At 40.3% G+C, this 17,829-nt stretch overlaps 1 long non-coding RNA gene across 1 annotated transcript in view; it reads left to right on the top strand.

Moving 5' to 3' along the window:
• The window catches only part of LOC147573394 (uncharacterized), a 40,555-nt gene extending 39,951 nt beyond the window's left edge, over positions 1-604 (top strand). The window contains exon 3 of the long non-coding RNA XR_015244713.1: positions 153-604. This is a non-coding gene — a long non-coding RNA (uncharacterized LOC147573394). The remainder of the gene's footprint in view (positions 1-152) is intronic.
• The last annotated feature ends 17,225 nt before the right edge of the window (positions 605-17,829 follow it).

The following is a 17,829-nucleotide window of genomic DNA, read 5'->3' as shown; positions in this document are numbered from 1 at the left end:
ACCTAGTCAAGGAGTTTCTGGGGATGAAATCTGGGGAGAATAAAGAGGTGTTTTCTGGTGGGTTCCAACCCCATGTATCACACTGATCACCAGGTCTGTCTGTTCTACCCCTATATAACTCACATTTGCTTCCCTTTTCTTTTTGTCCACAGACACTGTATTTGCTCAGGCTCTCAATTTTTCTGGCCTGAATTTCCACCAAAAGCCCTTTAACTCTTCCCTCAACCTCCAATCCTACCTGCTCCAGTCTATGTCCTCCACCCTACAGCTAGAGTGAGCTTTCATTTTATGGATCTAATCCCAGTCACTTCTCTGATGAAAAACTGCAATTGAGCTCATTATAGACAAGGTGAAAATTTTTTGGCATGCCATTAAGCACCTTTTAAGAGTGGGTGTCTCTCTACTCTCCATCATAATCTTCTTTATGCAATAAATTCCAAAAATATTTGTTGGTTGCTTATTACACACCAGGATTTTCTGTAGGCCCTAAAAGTAGCAGTGAACAAAAGAGAAAAATCCCTGCCTTTGTGGAGCTTGCATTCTACTGGATGGGGACAAGCATGTAAATAAAATGTGTAGTTTATCAGATTGCAATAAGTGATATGAAGAAAAATAAGAAAAGAAGAGAGAGATTGTGACATGGGTGGGGGTTATTCCAATTTTAAATTGTGGGATCAGAGAAAGTAACATTTTGGCGAGGATTTGAAGGAGTTGAGGGGGAAAATCAAACAAAATATTTCAGGAAAGACCATTCCAAGCAAAGAAAACAGGCAAGTGCAATGGTACTAAGCTAGGAATCACAAGAAAAACAGTGTGACTAATCAGAGTGAGTAATAGGGGAGTAAACAAGGAAGTTGAGTGTTTGTCTTTATTAGTGGGAGTTTGACTCCCACTTGGGATGAAATGGGAAGCTACTGGAGGGTATGAATTTGGGAATGACTTATATTCTAAAAGGATCATTTGGAATACAGTGAGGGGAATAAACAGTTAAGGGCAGAAGATGGGAGATCAGCTAGGAAGCTAGGCAAGAGACCAGTGGCCTGGATCAGGGTAGTAGCAGTGAAGGTAGTGGATTCCACAGTATCTATTAAAACATATATTTTAAAGGTAGTCAAATAATTCACTGATGGATCAGATTTGGGGATAAGAGTAAGAGAGGGAGTCTGGGCCAACTCAAGGATATGGTTGCCATTTTCAAAAATGGGAAGAATTAGGTTTAGGGGTGGAAATCAGGAGTTTTTATTTGAGATGTGTCAATTTCAAGATGTCTGTTGGGCACCTAAGTGGGAATGTTGGAGTAGGCAGGTGAATATACAGCCTGGAGTTCAAAGGCGAGGTCCAGTCTGGAGACACACATTTGAGAGTCATCAAGATAGAGATGGTATGTAGAGCCAAGAGACTGGAGGAGAACATCTGGAAGAGTGGGAGATAGAGAAGAGAACAAAGGAAACCAGGAGAAGCAGTCACTAGCAAGTTAGGAGGAAAACAAGGGGATGTGGTGTCCTGGAAGCAAGGAGGGAAAAAGTATTTCAAGGAGAAAGGAGTAATCAGTTGTGATAAAACCTTCAGAAAGATTAAGAAAGATAGAGACTGGTTATTTACAACTGGATATAGCAAGATGTTATTAATGACGTTGACAGGAAGACATTCTATAGAGTCATAAGCTTGAAAATCTGTTGGGAGGAAAGGAATTGGAAGTAGGGAAGATAACCAGCTATCACTGTCTGATGGAGATGAGAAATGGGACAGTAGTTGGAAGTGAGGTCAAAAGACAGTTTGTTGGTTTTTTTAATTTTAAGATGGGAGTAATTACAGCTTGTTTATTTACTGGTGGAAATGGTCCAGGACAGAGAGGAGAATGGTTAGAGTGATGGAATAAGGTGGACACAAGTGGAGAGTTGTCCCAAGTTAGAAGCACATAGAGTTCATCCTTATTAATAGGAGGGATGTAGACTATATGAGCCCAGATGCAGGTAGGTAGGGAAATGATGTTCTGGGAGTTTGTGACGATTTTCTTCTTACCGTTTTTATTTTCTCAGTGAACTAGTTAACAAGGTTGACATCTGAGTCTGAAGATAGGGAAAAAGTGGTGGAAATTTTGAAGAGAGAGAAGGTATGGAATTACCCTTTATGAGGATGGGTATGCTGGGGTAATGTAAGTAGGATTGATGGCCTTTGTGAGGTGCGTGGTCATGAACTTAAAGTGGGAGCAGTAGCATAGGTGTGTGAATGTCCCAGCCATGTTCAGCTGTTGCACTTGTGTAGACATAAGTGGAGAGTTAGATTTAATTAAGGCTTGTGTGCTGTCAGAAGAGTGTAACGAAATGAGAGAGGGGAAAGGGAACCAAGGGTGAATTCAAAAGAGTGATTGTAATAAAGGGCCATGGAATCTAAGCAGGATAAGAGGTGAAACAAGGGCTTGAGGGGAATAACTAAGCTAAGGAGGACGACAGGCTTTTTTGACCAGAGGAGGTCAAGGATTTGGGAAGTTAGTATTTTATTTATTTATTTTTAAAGTGTATTTATTTATTTTGAGAAAGAGAGCATGAATGGAGGTGGGGAAGAGAGAGAGCATCCCAAGTAGGCTCTACACTGTCAGCACAGAGACTGATGTGGGGCTTGAACTCACGAACCATGAGATCATGACCTGAGCTGAAGTCAAGAGCCAGATGCTTAACTGACTGAGCCACTCAGGTATCCCAGAAGTTAGTATTTTAGAAGGATCGTCTTTAAGGATGTTGAGATTGTGTAGGAGCTGAGTCAAAAAGTGAGACTGGCCATATGGCTGCAATGAGGGTAGCATAGCCTGGTTAATGTCAGAATCAAAGCTGGGCAGTTGCTAGGAAGGGGGGAAGCAGAACAGTCTGGAAGCAGCAATGAGGAATATTAAAGAATAATGAAGGACACCAATTATTCCACTGTGGGAGGTGGGAGAAAAAGAGCCACAGCTTGAGAAGCAGAGGAAGCAGTGTCCCTTTAGAGCAAAAAAGTGGAGAAAAAATTCAGAGACCTTGAAAAAAGAGGGATTTTGCCACTTCTGACAATGAATTGCTGAGGGTTTCAGGAGGTGGGGGATCTGGGAAATGGGGTCAGATGTACAAGGCCATTGGGGATGAAATGCAAGGGATAAGGAACAACCTAGGATCCTGGGCTCCTTGCGTGACTGGCCTAAACCCTGATAAAGGGAATCATGATAACAGGTAACAGTGGTCTCAAGGAGGACAGTGGTGGTCAAACTGAATACTGAGGAAGGACCTGCCATGAGAGTCCAAGGTGCATCTGTTGATGTTTGGCAGTGATGATGTGGAGGCCAGGATAAGGGTTCTGTCTTTTCCAGAGCACTTGAAACTCCAGAAATTTAGAAACTTCATCCTGGAGAGAAATAGTGTCACCACTTTTGCAATTGATGCAAAGCATCTGGAGTCAGCTTGACTGAAGGAACTGGAGTTTTCATTGAAGGAAAAAAGGGACATAATGGTGCTTGCAGCACTAAGCAGCAGGGTAGTTCTCCAGGGTATTTTGCAGGAGTTCTTGGGTGCTGACCCATTGACAAGGCCATTTCAGTGGCTCAGTGATGCTGTTAGGTGCGATCTTTCTGTAGACCTTCAATCTGATGATTATTGTGTCATGCTAAAAAGAAGGCTGCTATACATCTAGGACGCACATCTAAATTCCAAATAGGAAATGAGGAAAAGAGATAAAGGGTATATACATCCTATGGAGCAAACACGTAGAAGTACTTAATAATCTCTGAAGTTCTTAGCTCGTGTGGGTTGCTCTGCTAAACATACTGTCCCTTCTGTATAATCTAGCTAACTTCCATTCTCTTTCAAGATTCAACTCAAGGGGCACCTGGGTGGCTCAGTTGGTTAAGCGTCCAACTTCGGCTTGGGTCATGCTCTTACAGTTTCTGAGTTCAGGCTGAGCCCCGCGTTGGGTTCTGTGCTGACAGCATGGAGCCTGGAGCCCACTTTGAGTTCTGTGTCTCCCTTTCTCTCTGCCCCTACCCCACTCACACTCTGTCTCTCTCTCTCTTTCTCAAAACTAAACATTAAAAAAATTAAAAAAAAAAAAAGATTCAACTCAAGTCACTATCCCTTCTGAGGGAAACCATTCCTATCTCTTTAGGCTGTTAGATGTCCCTAGTCCATGTGTTCAGAGCCTGTAATAGATTGCAGTACTGACCCCAGTTCTCCTGTCTGTATCCATGCCCTGTGTCATATAACTCTGATTCTAGTCTCACCCATGCAACTTGCTTTGACTAATGGGAGGTTTTTAAGCAGAAATTAAAAAATCACTTGTGTAGTTGGGCTTGCACTTCTTCTTGTGTCTAAGCCATTAGAACATGCCTGTTGGATAATGAGAGACACATGAGCAGAGATGAATCATTCTGATGAGAGCATCCTAGATCAGCCAACAGCAGCCATGCACTCCAGGGTGCCCAACCAAGATCAGCAGAACTGCTTAGGCAACCACCCCAGATGTATGAGAAATAAACAGTTATTGTCCTATATTGCTCAAGTTTTATGGTTGGTTGTTACTCAGCATTATGGTGCCATTGGATCATTGATACAGAATCTCTTGAGCATAGCTCTGTCACAAGCCTTAGCTCTATCTCCCCAGCTAATGTTGGGGATCTCCTTTAGAACATGATCACCTCTTATCTGTGTATACCTAGCACCTAGCATAGTGCCTGGCACACTGAGAGTGCTGTGAAACTTGCAAAAGGAATGAATGAATGAACCTTTGTTCAAGCTTTATAAAGGGACTTTCTGCTTTGTGCACAACAAGTGCAAAATTCCCCATAACTAAATAATGTGATGAAATGAATTCAACCACAAGGTTGAACTTGTTGAATTCAACAAGGTGCGTGAAACTACAATAAAAAATAAGCTCGGGGCTCCTGGGTGGCTCAGTTAGTTGAGTGTCCAATTTTGATTTTGGCTCAGGTCATGATCCCAGGGTTGTAGGATCAAGCCCCACACTGGGTTCCAAGTGGAGCCTGCTTAAGATTATCTCTCTCTCAGGACACCTGGGTAGCTCAGTCAGTTAAGTGTCTGACTTCAGCTCGGGTCATGATCTCACGGCTCGTGAGTTTGACCCCGCGTTGGGCTCTGTGCTGACAGTTCAGAGCCTGGAGCCTGCTTCAGATTCTGTGTCTCCATCTCTGTCTTTGCCCCTCCCCCCACTTGCACTCTGTCTCTCTCTCTCTCAAAAATAAGCATTAAAAAAAAGAGTATCTCTCTCTCTCTCTGCCACTCTCCCCCACTTGCACTCTCTCTCTCTAAAAAATAAGCATTAAAAAAAAGAGTATCTCTCTCCCTCTGACACTCTCTCCCACTTGCACTCTCTCTCTCTAAAAAAATATTTTTTAGTAATTAAAAAAAACTCTCATCACAGATTCAAGTGCTTTTCTACCTCAAGTACAGTGGTCATTTCTTAAACATTGGCACTCAATTTAATAGTTTATTATATTGTGTAGTCAGTTTAAAGATAATCTAAATCCCAAAAAATACACTTTATTTTTTTTCAATATATGAAATTTATTGTCAAATTGGTTTCCATACAACACCCAGTGCTCATCCCAAAAGGTGCCCTCCTCAATACCCATCACCCACCCTCCCCTCCCTCCCACCCCCCATCAACCCTCAGTTTGTTCTCAGTTCACAAAATACACTTTAAAGGGTAGAGTGTAAGTGGATATGACTCAGTGTACATATTCTTACTATGATCTTCAGTACACAATACCAAACCATTGTAATTACTGACATTTCCTAAATAATGTTGAGAAACTTGCACTGCCTTAAAAAAACAAACAAACATTATTTTGGAGCATCTACATGGCTCAGTTGGTTAAGTGTCTGACTTCAGGTCATGATCTCACAGTTCGTGGGTTTGAGCCCCATGTCAGGCTCTGCGTTGACAGCACAGATTCTCTCTCTCTTCCTCTCTCCCACTCTCCCTCTCTGCTCCTCCCCTCCCCTCCCCTGCTCTCTCTCTCTCTCTCTCTCTCTCTCTCTCTCTCAAAATAAATGAATAAACTTAAAAAAACATTATTTGTATTAACATAAAAAAAGATAACTTCTTCTAGGGGTCTGTAAAGGATAATACATCTAGTGGCCTAGTCAGGTATGAGAGTGGGAAGGTGAGAATATTGTTCTTTTATTTTTTCCAGTATAATTAACATACAGTATTATATTAGTTTCAGGTATACAATATAGTGATTCAACAACTCTATACATTACTTAGTTCTCATCACGGTAAGTGTGCTCTTAATTCTCCACCTATTTCACCCATGCCCTCACTTACCTCTCCTCTGGTAACTGTTAGTTTGTTCTCTGTAGTTAATAGTCTGTTTTCCTGTTTGTCTCTTCTTTTATTTGTTCACTTGTTTGTTTCTTAAATTCCACATATTAGTGAAATCATATAGTATTTGTCTTTCTCTGACTTATTTCACTTAACATTATGCCCTCTAGATCCATCCATGTTATTGCAAATGACAAGATTTCCTTCCTTTTTATGGCTGAGTAATATTCCTCTATGTGTGTGTGTGTGTGTGTGTGTGTGTGTGTGTGTGTGTGTGTGTGTGTGAGTGTGTGACCTCTTCTTAATCCATTCATCTATCTATGGACACTTGGGTTGCTTCCATAATTTGGCTATTATAAGCAATGCTGCAATAAACATAGGGGTGCATGTATCTTTTCAAATTAGTGTCTTCATATTCTTTGGGTAGATACCCTGTAGTAGAATTAGTGGGTCATATGGTAATCCTGTTTTTAATTTTTTGAGGAACCTCCATACTCTTTTCTGCAGTGGATGCACCGGTTTGCATTCCCACCAACAGTGTTTGAGGGCTCCTTTTCTCCACATCCTTGCCAACACTTATTTCTTCTTTTTAAAAAATGTTTATTTATTTATTTGGGGGGGGGGGAGACCACAAGCAGGGGAGGGACAGAGAGAGAGAAGGAGACATGGAATCCAAAGCAGGCTCTAGGCTCTGAGCTGTCAGCACAGAGCCCAACGCAGGGCCTGAACCCATGAACTGTGGGATCATGACCTGAGCCAAAGTCAGATGCTCAAGTGACTGAGCCACCCAGGTGCCCCGCCAATACTTATTTCTTATGTTTTTTATTTTAGCCAGAGAATATCATTATTATAAAACATATTATTATATGTTTTATATATGTATGTTTTATATATAAACATATATATGTGTTTTATTTATATATATGTTTATATATGTTTATATATATGTTTTATATATAAACATATATATATGTTTTATTTATATTTCATATGAAACATATTATTATATGTGTCAGCAGTCACATGGTATGGCATGTATTGGGGACACAGAAAGTAATTTTACCAAAGAAGTGCATTTCTGCAGAGAAATTGTAAGTAAGATTGGCAGTAACTAACGTTAAATGTCAATTACATATAAATTTTTTATAAAAGGCTGGAAGCGGCAGGGCAGGATGGATCCCAATTGTGAAAGTCCTTGAATATAAGGTTAGGGACATTTCAACATCACCTTTTACTGAGCAGAGGATAGTTAAACAGCTTTTGAGCAAAGAAGTGACATCATGAAGGGTTGGGTCAATGTTAGCTGCTGGATTCTAGCAATACTATGTGGGATGGTTTTTGCAGGAATGTATTTCATAGTTATATTAAATAATTTAATACCAAAATACTGTTATGCAGATGATGTTCCCATTTGTTGTAAAATCACATGTCTCATTGAAGTCTAGGTTCATACTGGATGTAAATGACCAAGGAATTATTTTGAAATTTTGGAAGGTTTGCTTTTCTCTTCCTGATAGTCATTTGGCCTGTTGTCTATTAGGAGTCCATGAATGACTTTTTTCCCCCTCAGGTTATTGGGTTGTCTCATTTTCTTCTATTGTGCTTTTGATATAGTCCCCTGGCTCTGCTTGTTTGGTTCTATAAAAAAACTATTTATGGGGGGCACCTGGGCACCTGGATGGCTCAGTTGGTTAAGTGTCTGACTCTTGATCTGGGCTCATGTCATAACGTCACAGTTTGTGGGATTAAGCCACATACTGGGCTCTGCACTGACAGCACGGAGCCTGCCTGGGATTCTTTCCCTCTCTCTCTGCCCCTCCCCCACTCAAGCTCTCTCTCTTGCTCTCTCTCAAATTTAAAACAAAGTTTTAATAAAACTTAAAAAAAATCTAGTTACAGACGGGTGTGAAAGTCAGAAGTCAGAATGAATGGGACTCCATGTAACCAAAACCAGAATCAATATTGGTATAAACTTTTCTAAGTGCCTTTTCCAAGAATGCATTTCACCTGAGTTTTGGTAGCATTTACCTTTTGGGTGTGAGGGTATCATTGTGTTCTTGAAAAATGATTCATAATCCACTAATTGAATTTGCTACATAGGTGTCACTATTTCTTTTAATTCAAGTGGAACTTAGAGTCAGGAAGGTAAATATCTTACCTCAAATCCTTTGTCATGTTAGTGATAGAAGCCTTTTCGTGTTCCATTCCTCTATACCTGTTTTCTTTGGCATGTTCTCCTCTCCACCTTCCTCCCAATTCCACTTTACAAACTCCGATTCAGCTTTCAAAACTCTGCTTAGACATGCCTTGTCTGTGCAACCTTGTCTTGTTCCCAAGGACAGTTCTGTCTCCTCCCATCCACGCTCCTTCCCTCATAGAAGTGAGCATTCTCTGGGATGTACAAACTTCTGTAATTATGCATATTCCTTTACATGTCTGTCTCCCCTGTTGGATTTTAAGAGCCTTGAGGTTCCTCTCCTCTATGTCCCCAGCACCAAGCTGGGGTACACACTAGGTGCTTGGTTAATGTCAAATCCAAAGTGAAAGAATTGAAAAGCAAAAAGGAAAATTCTAAACTCTTCCAACAATCTAAGCAAAAGAATAAGGGACCAAAAGAAAAAAAAGATTAAGGGACAGCACCTAAAGCCATCTTCACTTAGATTCATGTTTTTCTTCTTCAGAATGTTTGGGAAAGGACATTTCCCAGCCCTCCTGTAGCCATCAAGGAAGTGTTAATGCTGCCCCTTTGTGGTGTTCCCTTCAGGGCTTCCCCCGTGGACTCCCTGCAGTTGTGTGCTGGTCAGTTCCCATGACACTTTGACCCCTCTCAGGAGCCCTAAAGAGTGTGGTTACTTTTTCTGCCTGGCTGCATCTCTATTGTGGATGCTAACTCCACTTTGTCTTGGTTTTCTCATGTTTCCTCTGTACAGTAACTTTTTTCACTCTCTTGAGGAGATCTGCCCTCCCCACCACATCTTCTTCCACCCACTGCCTCCCTGAAGAGCAGACAAGAGGGGGCATCCTCTGGGCCCTTTTCTTAAGGGGCCTTTTGCTTAATGTATATTCCTTCCAGTTTTTCAAAACTGTAATCAGATAGGCATGAATTGTAATCATTAGGCAATGAGGACTAAATGAACATGAGCACAATTTATTTAGGGGGAGAGGAGGAAGTCTACACTTCCTACAGGAAGCTTCCTACAGGAAGCTGGCTCTTCCAGCTTCTTCTAGCTTCCTACTGATAAAATCACTGGTACCCCTGGCTTGAATCTGGCATGTTGGTCTTAGGGACACCAAGTCACGAAGCTCCAAACACATCCCAGTTCTCAGGATGCCAAAAGAACCAGGAAAGGAGCAGGCTAGGTTCAAGGGACCAGTTAGGGGAGGTTGAGGGTGGACTGTGAGGGACAGGTGTGTTGTTATCCCCTTGAATTCCTCAAATGTGTAACAAACCAGGGCCCAGGTGGCTCCACGACTCTAGCTTTTAGGGTCATTTTTTTCCAAATATTTTCCCAGGTGATATAGACAGAAAGTCTGCAGAGGAAAATCTATCTAGTAGCCTAGTCAGAATCGAGCCCCACTTTGCACTCTGCACTGACAGTGCAGAGCCTGTTTGAGATTCTCTCTCTCTCCCTCTCTCTCTGCCCCTCCCCTGCTGACATTCTCTCTAAACAAACAAACAAACAAACAAACAAACATTAAAAAAAAAACACAGCAGAGCACAGAGTCTGAAGTTGTGAAAGTTTGCGCCATCGCCAGCGTTGTGCCCGGTGGGCTTGGCAGTGCCCTGGTGGAGGAGGGCAGAAACCCTGAGTGGGCAGCATGGTCTGAGGATCCCCTGGGTTGTACAGGAAGAGGCATTCCCCCGCTTGGAGTGCATTCGGGAGAGACAGCATGACCTCTCTGGGGGCGAAGGATCGAGCTGGTACCTTTGAGCTGCCCTGTATGGTAGCATAGGAATGGGGGCGCTGGCTGAGGGCAGTGAGCCTTGGTGCTGGCTTTCTGCTGTGCTTTGCCTTAAACTCGCATGTGTGCAGCCGATTTCTGGGACGAACTGGTGGATGGCCCCAGCGCAGCAAGACCCTCCCTCAGGGGATTGGTGTGGGACTGCACTGTGGGGATCTCTAAAATCTGGAGTTTTAGAACCCAGCCATCACCTGAGATAAAGCCTAGGAGTGCTGTGCTGCCTGGCAGGCAGACAGCTCAGAGGTAGACAGGATGAAGAAAGGATCTGATGAAGTCCAGGGACACAGAAGTGATTGTTTGCTCTTCTGTGAGGGCTTCCTGAAGGGTGGCCAGTGTGAGCTCTCAGCTCTGGGGATGATCAAGTGGAGCCACACCATTTTCACCTCACCCATCAGCACTGACTGACTTCAGAGAGCAAAACAGTGCCACCTAGTGGAGGCTGGAGCTGCTTACACCAAGCCCCGCCTCCCTGCACACTGCAGGCTCTTCTCCACTAGGGCAAGTCCACCTGAGAATGTGCACAACAGGCCTCACCCCAGAAAACCAGCACAAACCGCTCCAGGGCCCCAAGTCTACTGATCATAGAGTGTTGCAAAGCTTCATTTCTAGGAGAAATAGGATCTAGCTTCCTTTTTTAAAAATTTTTCTTTTTAATATTTATTTTTTTGAGAGAGAGAGACAGAGCGTGAGCAGGGGAGGGGCAGAGAGAGAGAGAGAGACAAAGAATCTGATGCAGTCTCCAGGCTCTGAACTGTCAGCACAGAGCCTGATTGGGGCTCAAACTCATGAACTATGAGATCATGACCTGAGCTGAAATTGGATGGATCTAGCTTCCTTTTTATTTTTATTTGATCATTAAATTTTTTTTAATGTTTATTTATTTTTGAGAGGGAAAGAGCAAGTGGGGGAGGGGCAGAGAAAGAGAGAGAGAGAGAGAGGGAGACAGAGGATCTGAAGTAGGCTCTGTGCTGTCAGCAGGGAGCCTGATATGGGGCTTGAACTCATGAACCATGAGATCATGACCTGAGCTGAAGTCAGATACTTAACCAACAGAGCCACCCAAGTGCCCCTATATATATATATATATATATATATATATATATATATATGCACACACACACACACCTACATATGTACATATATACATATGTATATATACATATGTACATATATACATATGTATATATATACACATATGCACATGCATGTACACATATGTGTATATGTGTGTACATGTATATACATATATGTGTACGTATATGCACATATATACACATGTATATACATATATGTACATATATACATATATATACTTTTAATTTTAATTTTTCTATTTCTTATTTTGTAATTTATTTTTATTTTTTGGATCTATCCTCTTTTAACAAGCAGACCAAAACACATCTAGGATCTAGCTTTCCTTCTTTTTTTTAAAATAGAGTTTTACGGGGCGCCTGGGTGGCGCAGTCGGTTAAGCGTCCGACTTCAGCCAGGTCACGATCTCGCGGTTCGTGAGTTCGAGCCCCGCGTCAGGCTCTGGGCTGATGGCTAGGAGCCTGGAGCCTGTTTCCGATTCTGTGTCTCCCTCTCTCTCTGCCCCTCCCCCATTCATGCTCTGTGTCTCTCTGTCCCAAAAATAAATAAAAAACGTTGAAAAAAAATTTTTTTTTAAATAGAGTTTTATTGTTTCTCTTATTTTTAAACTTTTAAATTAAACTATTAAACTAAAAGTTTGCTTTTAAACTTAAAGTTTATTTATTTTGAGAGAGAGAGAGCAAGCAGGGGAGGGGCAGAGAGAGAGGAAGAGAGAGCATCCTAAACAGGCTCCACACTGTCAGCACAGAGCCAGATGCAGGACTTGAACTCATGAACCATGAGATGGTAACCTGAGCTGAAGTCAAGAGTCAGACACTCGGGGCGCCTGGGTGGCGCAGTCGGTTGAGCGTCCGACTTCAGCCAGGTCACGATCTCGCGCTCCGTGAGTTCGAGCCCCGTGTCGGGCTCTGGGCTGATGGCCCAGAGCCTGGAGCCTGTTTCTGATTCTGTGTCTCCCTCTCTCTCTGCCCCTCCCCCGTTCATGCTCTGTTTCTCTCTGTCCCCAAAATAAATAAACGTTGAAAAAAAAAATTAAAAAAAAAAAAAAAAGAGTCAGACACTCAACCAACTGAGCCACCTATTTTTTAATATAGATATATATATTTTTTTTAATTTTTAATTTTACTTTTTTATTTTCTGGATTTAGCTTCTTTAAAAAATTTTTTTTAGCATTTATTTATTTTTGAAAGACAGAGAGAGACAGAGTGCAAGCAGGGGAGGGGCAGAGAGAGAAGGAGACACAGAAGCCGAAGTGAGCTCCAGGCTGTGAGCAAGCTGTCAGTACAGAGCCCAACATGGGGCTCGAACCCACGAACCATGAGATCATGACCTGAGCCGAAGTCAGACACTCAACCAACTGAGCCACCCAGGCGCCCCTGGATCTAGCTTCTTTTAACAGACAGACCAAAACACACCTGGGATCCAGTTTCCTTTTTTTTTTCTGGACAAAATGACAAGATGGAGGAATTCACCCCAAAAGAAAGAATATGAAGAAAGGATTTAATCAATATACATATAAGTAAGATGTCTGAATTAGAATTTAAAACAATAATTATAAATGAAGCAGCTGGGCTTGACAAAAGAATGGGAGACACTAGAGAATCCCTTATTGCAGAGATAAAAGAACTAAAAACTAGTCAGGCTGAAATTTAAAATGCTATAACTGGGATACAAACCCAAATGGTGCCATGACAGTGAGGATAGATGAAACTGAGGAATGAATCAGGGATATGGAAGATAAAGTTATGGACAATAATGAAGCTGAAAAGACGAGGGAAGGAAATGTATTGGGTCACAAATGTAGACTTAGAGAACTCAATGACTCCTTAAAGCATAATAACATTCATATCATAGGAGTCCCAGAAGATGAAGAGAGAAAAAGGGACAGAAGGTTTATTTAAGCAAATTATAGCTGAAAACTAATCTGAGGAAGGAAACAGACATCAAAATCCAAGAAGCACAAAGAACTCCTATTAAATTCAACAAAAGCTGGCCATCACCAAGACATATCATAGTCAATTTCACAAAATATACAGACAAGGAAAGAATCATGAAAGCAACAAGGCAAAAAATGTCCTTAACCTACAAGGGAAGACAAATCAGATTTGCAGCAGATCTGTCAATAGAAACTTGTCAGGCCAGAAGGGAATGGCAGGATATATTCAACGTGCTGAATGGGAAAAATATGCAGCCAAGAATACTTTATCCAGAAAAGCTGTCATTCAGAATAGAAGGAAATATAAAGAATCTCCCAGACAAACAAAAACTAAAGGAGTTTGTGACCATTAAACCAGCCCTTCAAGAAATATTAAGGGGGACTCTTTGAGTGGGGACAAAAGACCAAAAGCAACAAAAACTAGAAAGGAACAGAGAACACCACCAGAAACACCAACTTTACAGGTAACATAATGGCATTAAACTCATATATTTCAATAATCACTCTGAATGTAAATGTACTAAATGCTCCAGTCAAAAGACATAGGGTATCAGAATGGATTAAAAAAAAAAAAGAAAGTCCTATCTATATGCTACCTATAAGAGATTCATTTTAGACCTCAAGACCCTCTGTAGATTGAAAGTGAGGGGATGGAGAACCATCTATCAGGCATGGACATCAAAAGAAAGCCAGAGTAGCTATACTTATATCAGACAAGCTAGATTTTAAACCAAAGACCATAACAAGAGATGAAGAAGGACTTTATATCATAATTAAGGGATCTATCCATCAAGAAGATCTAACAGTTGTAAATATTTATGCCCCCAACATGAAGTGCCCAAATATATAAATCAGTAACAAACATAAAGAATCTCATTGATAATAATACAATAATAATAGGGGACTTTAACACCCCACTCACAGCACTGGACAGATCATCTAAGCAGAAAATCAACAAAGAAACGATGGCTTTGAATGACACATTGGACCAGATGAACTCAACAGATATATTCAGAACATTTCATCCTAAAGCAACAGAATACACATTTTTTCCCACTGCACATGGAACATTCTCCAGAATAGATCATATACTGAGTCACAAATCAGCCCTCAACAAGTATAAAAAGATTGAGGTCATACGATGCATATTTTCAGAACACAATGTGATGAAACTTGAAGTCAACCACAAGAAAATATTTGGAAAGACCACAAATACATGGAGGTTAAAGAATATCCTACTAAAGAATGAATGGGTTAATCAGGAAATTAAAGAAGAAATTAAAAACTACATGGAAGCACATGAAAATGAAAACATAACAGTCCAAAACCTTGGGGATACAACAAAGGCAGTCCTAAGAGGGAAGTATATTACAATAGAGGCTTACATCAAGAAGCAAGAGAAGTCTCAAATACACAACCTAACCTTACACCTAAAGGAGCTAGAAAAGAAACAGCAAATAAAGCCTAGAGTCAGCAGAAGAAGGGAAATAATAAAGATTAAAGCTGAAATAAATGATATAGAAACAAACAACAACAACAACAACAAAAAACAGAACAGATCAACGAAACTGAGCTGGTTCTTTGAAAGAATTAATAAAATTGATAAGCTCCTGGCCAGACTTATCAAAAAGAAAAGATAAAGAACACAAAATAAATAAAATCACAAATTAAAAAGGAGAGAGCATAACCAACACCACAGAAATACAAACAATTTTAAGAGAATATTATGAAAATTTATATGCCAACAAACTGGCAATCTGGAAGAAATAAATAAATTTCTAGAAACGTACAGACTACCAAATCTGAAACAGGAAGAAAGAGAAAATTTGAACCGACCCATAACCAGCAAAACAATTGAATCAGTAATCAAAATCTTCCAACAACAAAAGTCCAGGGCCAGATGGCTTTCCAAGGAAATTCTACCAGACATTTAAAGAAGAGCTAATATTTCTTCTTCTCAAACTGTTCCAAAAAATAGAAATGGAAGGAAAACTTCCAAACTCCTACAAGACCAGCATTACCCTGATTCCAAAACCAGACAAAGATGCATGAAAAAGGAGAATTACAAGCCAATATCCTTGATGAACATGGATGCAAAATTCTCAACAAGATACTAGAAAATTGAATCGAACACTACATTAAAAGAATTATTCACCACCATCAAGTGGAATTTATTCCTGGGCTGCAGCACTGGTTCAATATTTGCAAATCAATCAACATGATATACCACATCAATAGAAGAAAGGATAAGAACCATGATCCTATCCATAGATGCAGAAAAAGCATTTGACAAAATACAGCATGCATTTTTGATAAAAACCCTCAATAAAGTAGGGATAGATGCAATATACCTCAACATCATAAAGGCCATATATTAAAGACCCACAACTAATATCATCTTCAATGGAGAAAAAATGAGAACTTTTCCTCCATGGTCAGGAACAAGACAGGGATGTCCACTCTCACCTTTACTATTTAACATAATACTGGAAGTCTTAGCCTCAACAATCAGGCAACAAAAAAAAATTAAAGGCACCCAAACTGGCAAGGAAGAAGTCAAACTTTCACTATTTGCATACAACATGATACTCTATGTAGAAAACCTGAAAGACTTGACCCCAAAATTGCTAGAACTAATATATTAATTCAGCAAAGTCACAGAATATAAAATCAATGTACAGAAATCTGTTGCATTTCTATACACCAATAATGAAACAGCAATAAATAAATAAATTTTATATATATATATAAAGTAATAAATCTCGTTTAAATTTGCACCAAAAACCATAAGATACGTAGAAATAAACCTAACCAAAGAGGTAAAAGATCTGTACTCTGAAAACTATAGAATTCTTTTGAAAGAAATGGAACAGGATACAAAGTAATGGAAAAACATTCCATGCTCATGGATTGGAAGAACAACTATTATTAAAATGTCTGTACTACCCAAAGCAATCTACACATTTAATCCTTACCAAAATACTACCAGAATTTTTTCACAGAGGTAGAACAAACAGTTCTAAAATTTGTGTGGAACCACAGAAGACCCCAAATAGTCAAAGAAACCCTGAAAAGGAAAAGCAAATCTGGAGGCATCACGATTCCAGACTTCAAGCTATATTAGAAAGCTGTAGTCATCAAGACAGTATGGTACTGGTACAGATACAGACACATAGATTAATGGAACAGAATAGAAAACCCAGAAATGGACCCACAACTATATGGCCAACTAATCTTCAACAAAGCAGGAAAGAATAGCCAATGGATAAAAGACAGTCACTTCAACAAATGGTGTTGGGAAAACAGGACAGCAACATGCAGAAGAATGGACCACTTTCTTATACCATACACACAAAAAAATTCAAAATGGATGAAAGAACTAATTGTGAGACAGGAAACCATCAAAATCTTAGAGAAGAGGCAGCAACCTCTTTGACCTTAGCCGCAGCAAGTTCTTACCAGACCTGTCTCCAGAGACAAGGGAAACAAAAGCAAACATGAACTATTAGGACTTCATCAAGATAAAAGGCTTTTGCACGGTAAAGGAAACAATCAACAAAACTAAAAGGCAGCCTACAGAATGGGGTAACATATTTGCAAATGACATATCTGATAAAGGATTAGTATCCAAAATCTATAAAGAACTTATCCAACTCAACACCCCAAAAAACAAATAATCCAGTTAAGAAATGGTCAGGGGGTGCCTGGGTGGCGCAGTTGGTTGAGCTTTCACTTCGGCTCAGGTCATGATCTCACAGCTGGCGAGTTTGAGCCCCTCATCGGGGTCTGTGTGGACAGCTCAGAGCCTGGAGTCTGCTTTGGATTCTGTGTCTCCCTCTCTCTTTGTCCCTCTGCCACTCATGTTCTCTCTCTCTCTCTCTCTCTCTCTCTCTCTCTCTCAAAAATAAACAAACATTAAAAAAAAAATGAAATGGGCAGAAGAGATGAATAGACATTTTTCCAAAGAAGTCATCCAGATGGCTAACAGACAGACACATGAAAAGATGCTCACTCATCATCAGGGAAATACAAATCAAAACTATGATGGGATACCACCTCACATCTGTCAGAATGACTAAAATTAACACAAGAAACAACAGGTGTTGGCAAGGATGTGGAGAAGGGGGAACCCTCTTACACTGTTGGTGGGAAGGCAAACTGGGACAGCCACTCTGGAAAACAATATGGAGTTTCCTTAAAAAGTTACAAATAAAACTACCCTACATTCCAGCAATTGCACTAGTAGGTATTTACCCAAAGGATACAAAAATACAGATTTGAAGGGGTACCTGTACCCCTATGTTTATAGCAGCATATATACAACATATATATATATACATACAACATATATATATATATACATACAACATATATATATATATATATATATATATATATATATATATATACACACACACACACAACAGTCAAATTATGGGAAGAGCCCAAATGTCCATCGACTGATGAATGGATAAAGAAGGTGTGGTATATATGTACAATGGAATGTTACTCAGCCATCAAAAAGAATGAAA

Source organism: Puma concolor, chromosome E2 (genome assembly GCF_028749965.1).
Source record: "Puma concolor isolate L17-30 chromosome E2, mPumCon1.1.hap2, whole genome shotgun sequence".
In the NCBI taxonomy this organism is placed as follows: domain Eukaryota; kingdom Metazoa; phylum Chordata; class Mammalia; order Carnivora; family Felidae; genus Puma; species Puma concolor.
The sequence above is the reverse complement of the archived record's forward strand: the minus strand, read 5'-3'. Positions and strand labels throughout refer to the sequence as shown.